Below are 7,409 nucleotides of genomic sequence, written 5' to 3' on the forward strand. Positions count from 1 at the left end.
TTTGTCTATAAAATTAATAAAAGTAATTTAAATTTCAATCCTCCGCTGGCAACAGTAAATGGCGATGTCACAGAGCTGGGAAGGATAAAACCTTCCTGGAAAATAAATTGGTGATGTGAACCAACATTCTTATACAAAAATGCTCATTTCCTTTTTCCCAAGATTCTATTATAAGGAGATTATATGGGGCCAGTGCTGTGGCATAGTGGGTAAAGCAGCTGCCTGCAGTGCCGGCATCCCATATGGGCACGGGTTCGAGTCCCAGCTGCTCCACTTCTGATCCAGCTCTCTGCTGTGGCCTGGGAAAGCAGTGGAAGATGGCCTAAGTCCTTGGGCCCCTGCACCTGCATGGGAGACCCGGAAGAAGCTCCTGGCTCCTGGCTTTGGATCAGTGCAGCTTCGGCCATTGCAGCCATCTGGGGAGTGAACCAGTGGATGAAAGATTTCTCTCTCTCATTCTCTCCCCCACCCCCCACCTCTCAGTAACTCTGTTTTTCAAATAAATAAATTAGTCTTTTTAAAAAAAAAAAAAAAAAGGAGATTATACAAAAATTTCAACACAAAAATATTCATCATAGCACAACTCCTGCTATGTAAAAGACTCCTATTATGTACAAGACAAACACAGGAAAAGAACATGGGGAAAAAACTCAATAGAAATGTAATAGAATGTCAACAAGGCTGTCTTTCAAGGGAGAAACCACAGGAGGCCTTTTGTTCAGCTTCCTTATATATCTGAATTCTTCACATTTTCTAAAGCTACCGGGGTGGAGGGAGCTTCTTTAATACACCGAACACGTGGCGCCGGCGCTGCGGCACAGCCTGCTCAGCGGCTGCCTGGGAGGCCGGCTTCCCAGAGAGTGCCAGTTCGAGGCCTGGCTACTGCTTCCAGTCCAGCTCCCTAATGCGTCCTGGGAAGCAGCGGACAGTGGCTCAAGGTCTTGGGACCCTGGCTCCCATGCGGGAGTCCTGAATGGAATTCTGGGCTCCTGGTTTCAGCCTGGCCCAGCCCCTGCTGTCCTGGGCATTAGGGGAGAGAACCAGCAGATGGTGGTAGGTCTCTCTAATGCTCCAGGGTACAGGCCCCAGAAACATAAAATAGTGGGGAACCACCTCCTGCAGAACCAGGAACGTGCCACCTGGTCCGAGGGCAGAGCCCTGGCTCAAGGGGCCAAGATGACGGCATGGCGGAGGCAAGGGGCAGGAGCAGCCAGCGGCACAGCCATTGCCACACAGGGCTTGCTTGCTATGCTTGGAGGCACGGTCTTAAGAACCTTGTAGGTGTTCCTGTTTAACCCTGGGCTCCAGGGAGGCAGCTGCTTCCCTCACTTCACAGTGGACAGGGAAGTGAGACCAAAGGAGAAGCGACCTGCCCACGGACACCAGGGTCCACGGAAACCCAGGTCTGTTTCCAGAGTCCTCGTCCTCCACCAGAGCCGGAAGGGGTCCACCGATTCTGGACAAACCGGCCTGCAAATGCATCTTTGTGTTTCTGGTTTTGTTTTTTTTTTAACTGAGCCCATGTTTAAAAACTGCAATAGGCCGGTGCCGCGGCTCGCTAGGCTAATCTTCTGCCTTGCGGCGCCAGCACACCGGGTTCTAGTCCTGGACGGGGCACCGGATTCTGTCCCGGTTGCCCCTCTTCCAGGCCAGCTCTCTGCTATGGCCAGGGAGTGCAGTGGAGGATGGCCCAAGTGCTTGGGCCCTGCACCCCATGGGAGACCAGGAGAAGCACCTGGCTCCTGCCATCGGATCAGCATCAGTGCGGTGCGCAGGCCGCAGCGCGCCAGCCGCGGCAGCCATTGGAGGGTGAACCAACAGCAAAAGGAAGACCTTTCTCTCTGTCTCTCTCACTGTCCACTCTGCCTGTCAAAAAAAAAAAAAAAAAAAAAAAAGGGCCGGCGCCGTGGCTCAATAGGCTAATCCTCCACCTTGCGGCGCCGGCACACCAGGTTATAGTCCCGGTTGGGGCGCCGGATTCTGTCCCGGTTGCCCCTCTTCCAGGCCAGCTCTCTGCTGTGGCCAGGGAGTGCAGTGGAGGATGGCCCAGGTGCTTGGGCCCTGCACCCCATGGGAGACCAGGAAAAGCACCTGGATCCTGGCTCCTGCCATCGGATCAGCGCGGTGCGCCGGCTGCAGCGGCGGCCATTGGAGGGTGAACCAACGGCAAAGGAAGACCTTTCTCTCTCTGTCTCTCTCTCTCTCACTGTCCACTCTGCCTGTCAAAAATAAAAAAAAATAAATAAATAAAAAAAAAAACTGCAATAGCCACCATTTAAAAAAAAAATCCTGATTTGTAGATTCTCTTGAAAACCAGAAACATAGCAACATTTGCAGGCCTGACCTAAATCCATCACCCACCCGGCAAGGACCAGCTGAACCACAGTGGTGGCTGGGCCCGACATTCCATGGGTTCCCACGGTTACCGTGACTCCTGGGGAGGGGGCCAGCAAGCTCCTATAAGGGCCTGAAGTCTGTATTCAGTCGCTGAGGGCTCAACTCTGCCACTGCATGAGCATAGGAGACTGGTTGTACTCCAATAAAACCGGGAACAAAACAGCAGTGGGTGGGATCCAGCCCACAGGCCATGGCGTGCAGGTCCCCACCCTCCTGCCTCCCGCAGGCTCTGCTGTGGTTGAGAAATACCTTCTCTGAACCCGTCTCCTCGGGTGCCTCCCGGTCAGCCTGGCCAAGCGCCACGCCCTGTCCTCGCAGGCGCGTCAGCCCCTGCCCAGCCCGGCCCGGCATTCGGAACTTTCTCTGCCGCGGGTTATCAGACCCTGGCCTACCTTCTCCCTCCCCTACACTCCCCTTGGCCCTTGTATCTGCTCCCACGGCCTCAAGAAACTCCCACGCACATCACCGGAATGCGTCTTCACCCTGCCCTGCCTCAGCTCCGGGCATCAAGGAAATGATGGGATGTGCATTTGCCACCGTCGTAGCTACTACTGTTTTAGGTAGTAGCTGGGTTGCCAGGGCTGACGCCACACGGTGCGGCGAGTGGGTTAAGCCACCGCCTGAGACACCTGCACCCCACAGTGCCAGTTCCTGTTCCGACGGCTCTGTTTCCCATCCACCTCCCTCTCTTGTGCCTGGGAAGACAGAGAAGATGGCCAAGTACTTGGGATCCTGCCACCCACGCGGGAAACCTGGATGGAGTTCTGTGCTCCTGGCTCCAGCATGGCCCAGCCCCAGCTGCTGCGCACACTTGGGGTCCCTATCTCTATCACTCTATCTTTCAAGTAAGTAAATAGATTTAAAAAAAAAAAAAAAGGCTTTTTAAGATTTATTTTATTTATTTGAAAAGCAGAGTGACAGAGAGGGAGAGAGATCTTCCAAATGGCCACACCGGCTGGAAAAAGCTGGAAACCTGGAGCTCCACCAGGGTCTCCCACCTGGGCGCCGGGGCGTCCTCTGCTGCCTTCCCAGACATCAGCAGGGGCTGGACGGGAAGCAGTCTGGGGAAGCCGTCTCTCACACCAGCGCTCACGGGGCTGCCGGTGCCGCAGGGCAGCAGCTTAACCCACGGAACACTGACGAGCCTGTGTTAACCCCGTTCCCGGTTTACCAGACGCGCGCCCAAGAGCCCCGAATTCATCTCTGTCCTCTCGGCAGCCCAGCACAACCCCTGGCACACGGAAGTCAGCGGGTCCCACACCAGGCGGGGCTCCGGGCGGCTTCCTTCCTAGCCCGTGGCCTCGTTCCCCGCTGGCCTCCTAAGTGCCCACAACACACCCGAACCAAGCTCATCTTCCTCCCGAACGCTCCCTTCCCCTGCATTCCCTGGCCTGGGGAAACACCCGAGGTTCTGGCTCCTCTTCTCCCTCCTCCCCCCCAGCACAGAGGCTGCCATGGCCTCACTGCTGGAGCAGGGCTGGGAGCGCCTGCTGAGCCCCGATGCTCACTCCAGGGGCCTGCACCTCTGCTTCCCTGCAGCCCACCTCGGGCACAGGTGGGAGGAAGCCTCCTGAAGCAAGCGGGCGCTTCTCTATGCCGGAAGTCCACACTCCCCAGGGTTGACAATCGAAGCCCCCTCCCTCCCTCCCCCTCAACAACACAACACTTGCAGGCCTAGGTCCCCTCTCCAATCCCTCCTCCTCCACACCCATCCAGGTGTCCCCACCTACGCTTCCAGGGGCTCAATCTGAACACACCTGCACAACGCCTTGAGGACCCCAAGGGAAGGAAGCAGCCCCTTAACCCCCACTGCGGCCTGTGCGTCAGGGCCCCCCCACCGCATCTTATCCCTGCAAGTGGACGTCAAGCCACTGAGGGCCAAAGCCCTCACCTAGCCTCCCCCACCAGAGGCCGGCACGGTGTAAGGCGCCGGCCGTAAGGGGAGTCCAGTCCATGCCACGCTGCCCCGAGGATTCTGCTGAAACCTTGCCAATGCCACAGCCGTGGCGGGGCTGTCACAAAACACCCGGCGCTGGTGACCGGCGCTGGTGACCGACAAAGCCAACAGGTGGGTTTGGCTCGAGGTTCTGGTGGCTGGAGGGGCCGCGCGGCCAGTGGCAGCATCCTGGTGAGGGCCCTTCGGTTGCACCTGCAGAAAGGGAACCAGCCGCACAAAAGGGACAAAAAGGGACCGTGCACCCGGAGCTAGTGGCTTTACAGCCATCGGCCTTCAGGAACAGGAATCCTCTCCCAGGAGAGGCGCATGCACCCGCTCATCTCCTTCCCTTAGGTAGGCCTCAGCTCTGTGGGACGCCACCACCTCCACACCAGGGACCTCAAGCACACCAATGGTCAAGCCACAGCAAACCACAAGCCCTCCCGGCTCAGACCCTGCTTACTCCTGCCGCCTGCACCACCCCACACCGGGCCCCGCTCTGCCCTGGCTCCCCTGCCCGGCGCCTCTCCCCGTGTCCTCAGCAGAGGGTGGGGGGCTCTGCCCTGAGGTTCCCCCAGCTCAAGGACGCCTTGGAACAGCCTGTGCCGTCCACGAAGGCAGGGATACTATCTGCACCCCCCCCCCTCCGCGTGGTTTATGCAACACAGGACGTGAAAATTTCCAGTTCAAAAGCAGAAATCAGGACTTCCGTCCTCCACCCCAAAGCCTCCTGGGTCTGGCTCAGCAGGAGCGGCGCTTCGCAAGAGGGCTCGTGGATGTACCTGGGGCAGCCGGCACCCACGGCCCACTCCCACCCAGGGCCTCGCTTCCACTCTGGACACCCCCAGCTCCACCCTCCGCGGTGTCCATCTTCTCTGCCGGAACCCAGGCCGAGAAGGCAGCGAGGTGAAGCCCCCAGCGCTCACCTCTTCTGTCCAGAGGGCCGGCACTCTCCGTGCCCCTTCTTGACGCAGACACAGATCCTCAGGAGGAAGCACTGGCCCGAGTCCCCATCTCGGTACACAGACAACAAGAACCGGGAAAATCCGAGAGCCTTGCTGACTCAGCGGCACGAATTCCAAGGCACCTTTGCCAACAAGGAAGAGGGCGATCAGGTTTTCAATTGAGAAACAGCAGGGAGGGGAAGCGGGTGCACAGACGCTGTGGCCGTGGCCCGGGACTGGAAGTCACCCGATTTATTTTCCAACAGCCCGGGCAGGGCAGAAGGTGGCGGGACTCTTTTCCTCCCGCCCGCTCAAAGGCAAGGAGAGGATTTTAAAAACCCAAGCCCGCACACAGAAGAGGCCTGAAAAAGCCCGCAGGCTGCTTAGACATCCAGGAAGTCCACACAGGGTGACAATCTGACCAAGGTCACACAGCAAGCGACCAAGAGGGCCAGCTACCGGGTCAGCTTCCGAGAGCCCTGATTTTTGGCTACCCAAAACACCGGAGGGTCTGGGGGCGGCACGCGGAAATTTGAGTTTCGGGGGGGGGGGGGCGGAGCGGGGGGTCTACGCGGCCGGCACTTTGGGAAGTGGAACCGGTGCAGCTGGTTAGGGCGGGCGGCATGAAACCCCAGCTCCAGAGATGGGACGAGTGCCCCCCCAAGTCCTCTTCAACACCCCTCGCGCATCCCTGCAAGTGACCGGGGACCCCGCGAAACGGGAGCTCAGGCGAAGGTGGACCCCACTGTTAGACGGGGATGGGGGGGGGGGCAGGGGAAGCCGAGTGACGGGGCCAACTCCTCCCCAAGTCCAGCCCCCCTGGCCCGGCGAGTTCCTCCACCTGAGGGCGGACCCAGGAGAAAACCCACAGCCTCGCCCACCGCCTCCTCCAGGTCCTGGGGAAAGGGGTCTGCTCCTCCCGACCCAAACTCCTCCGCGCCCCTCCTCCCGCTGCGACCCCGCGCCCAGCGCCCAGCGCCGACCCGAGCCCCCAGCACCTCCAAATCCCCCTCGACTCCCGGCCTCAGGACCGGGGGCGCGCGAGCCACTCCTCCCAATCCCCCGGGACTCCGGGGCCTCCCTCACTCCCACGCCCGCCCCCTTCCGGCCCCAGCTCGGCTCGGTCTCCCTCCGCCGCCTCCCGCCCTCGGGACCCCCAACGCTGCCGACGAGCGGGAGGCCTGCCCGCTTCTCTCACCGGGGCTGAGAAGGGCGAGGGGACGAGGCGAGGACGCCGACGCGCCGGGACCGGAGCTCTGGCTCGGCCCGGGCAGGGTTCCGGCTGTGGCTCCCGACTCCTAGCGGGAGACACCAGCCAGAGTAAAACTCGGCGTCGCAGCTTCCGAGCGCCCCGCCGCGCATGCCCAGCGCGCGGGGCCTTCTGGGAAATGTAGTCCGGCCTGGGTCAGGGGGCGGGGCAGAAGGAGATGGGCGGAGCCTCTGGCGCACCTGCCCAGGTGAGTGTGGTTTTCTTTCATTCCCTCGTGGAGTTCCTGCTTCACTCGTTACGGGCTCACTTTTTAACTTCTATTTATTTTTTACCTGAAAAGCAGACACAGACGCCTTCCACCGGTTCACTCCTCAAATGGCAGCAACACCTAGGGCTGGGATGGCTAAAGCCAGAAGCCTAGAACTCAGTCCAGGTTTCCACGTGGGTGACAGGAACCAAGTACTCGAGGCATCGTCTGCTGATTCCCAGGGTGCACAGTAGCAGGGAGCTGGACTGGGACTCAGGCACTCCATTCTGATACCTAGATATGGGCGCCGCAGGTGGAGGATTAACCAAGTGAGCCACGGCGCTGGCCCCCTCAACTCATTTTAAATAGTTCTACTGTTGTAGGCGTGATGCCAGGGCCTGCTCTGCTGCATACTGAGGACTGAAAAGTACATCAGAGATGTGTTTTTCTCCTAGAAGAGCTTTGCATCTACCTAGGGAGACTGAAACATAAACACACAATTGAAATATAGTAGGTTAGGGCTGGGGCTGTGGCACAGTGGGTTAACGCCCAGGCCCGAAGCACCGGCATCCCATATGGGCACCGGTTTGAGACCAGGCTGCTAAACTTCTGATCCAGCTCTCTGCTGTGGCCTGGGAAAGCAGTGGAAGATGGCCCAAGTCCTTGGGCCCCTGT

At 59.2% G+C, this 7,409-nt stretch overlaps 1 protein-coding gene across 6 annotated transcripts in view; it reads right to left on the minus strand.

The window, feature by feature from the left end:
- Positions 1-6,642, minus strand: part of DTX2 (deltex E3 ubiquitin ligase 2) — a 34,211-nt gene extending 27,569 nt beyond the window's left edge. The window contains exons 1-2 of one of the 6 annotated variants that reach the window (XM_051847656.2): positions 6,476-6,642; positions 5,260-5,420 (exon numbers count right to left, since the gene is read on the minus strand). The gene's annotated coding sequence lies outside the window, so the exon portion shown is untranslated. Of the gene's footprint in view, positions 1-2,426; positions 2,617-5,259; positions 5,421-6,275; positions 6,364-6,475 lie in introns of those variants that run through there. The other 5 variants (XM_051847661.2, XM_051847657.2, XM_051847659.2 and 2 more) reach the window with 5 other exon arrangements.
- Positions 6,643-7,409: the final 767 nt, after the last annotated feature.

Source organism: Oryctolagus cuniculus, chromosome 19 (assembly GCF_964237555.1).
Source record: "Oryctolagus cuniculus chromosome 19, mOryCun1.1, whole genome shotgun sequence".
Lineage (NCBI taxonomy): Eukaryota > Metazoa > Chordata > Mammalia > Lagomorpha > Leporidae > Oryctolagus > Oryctolagus cuniculus.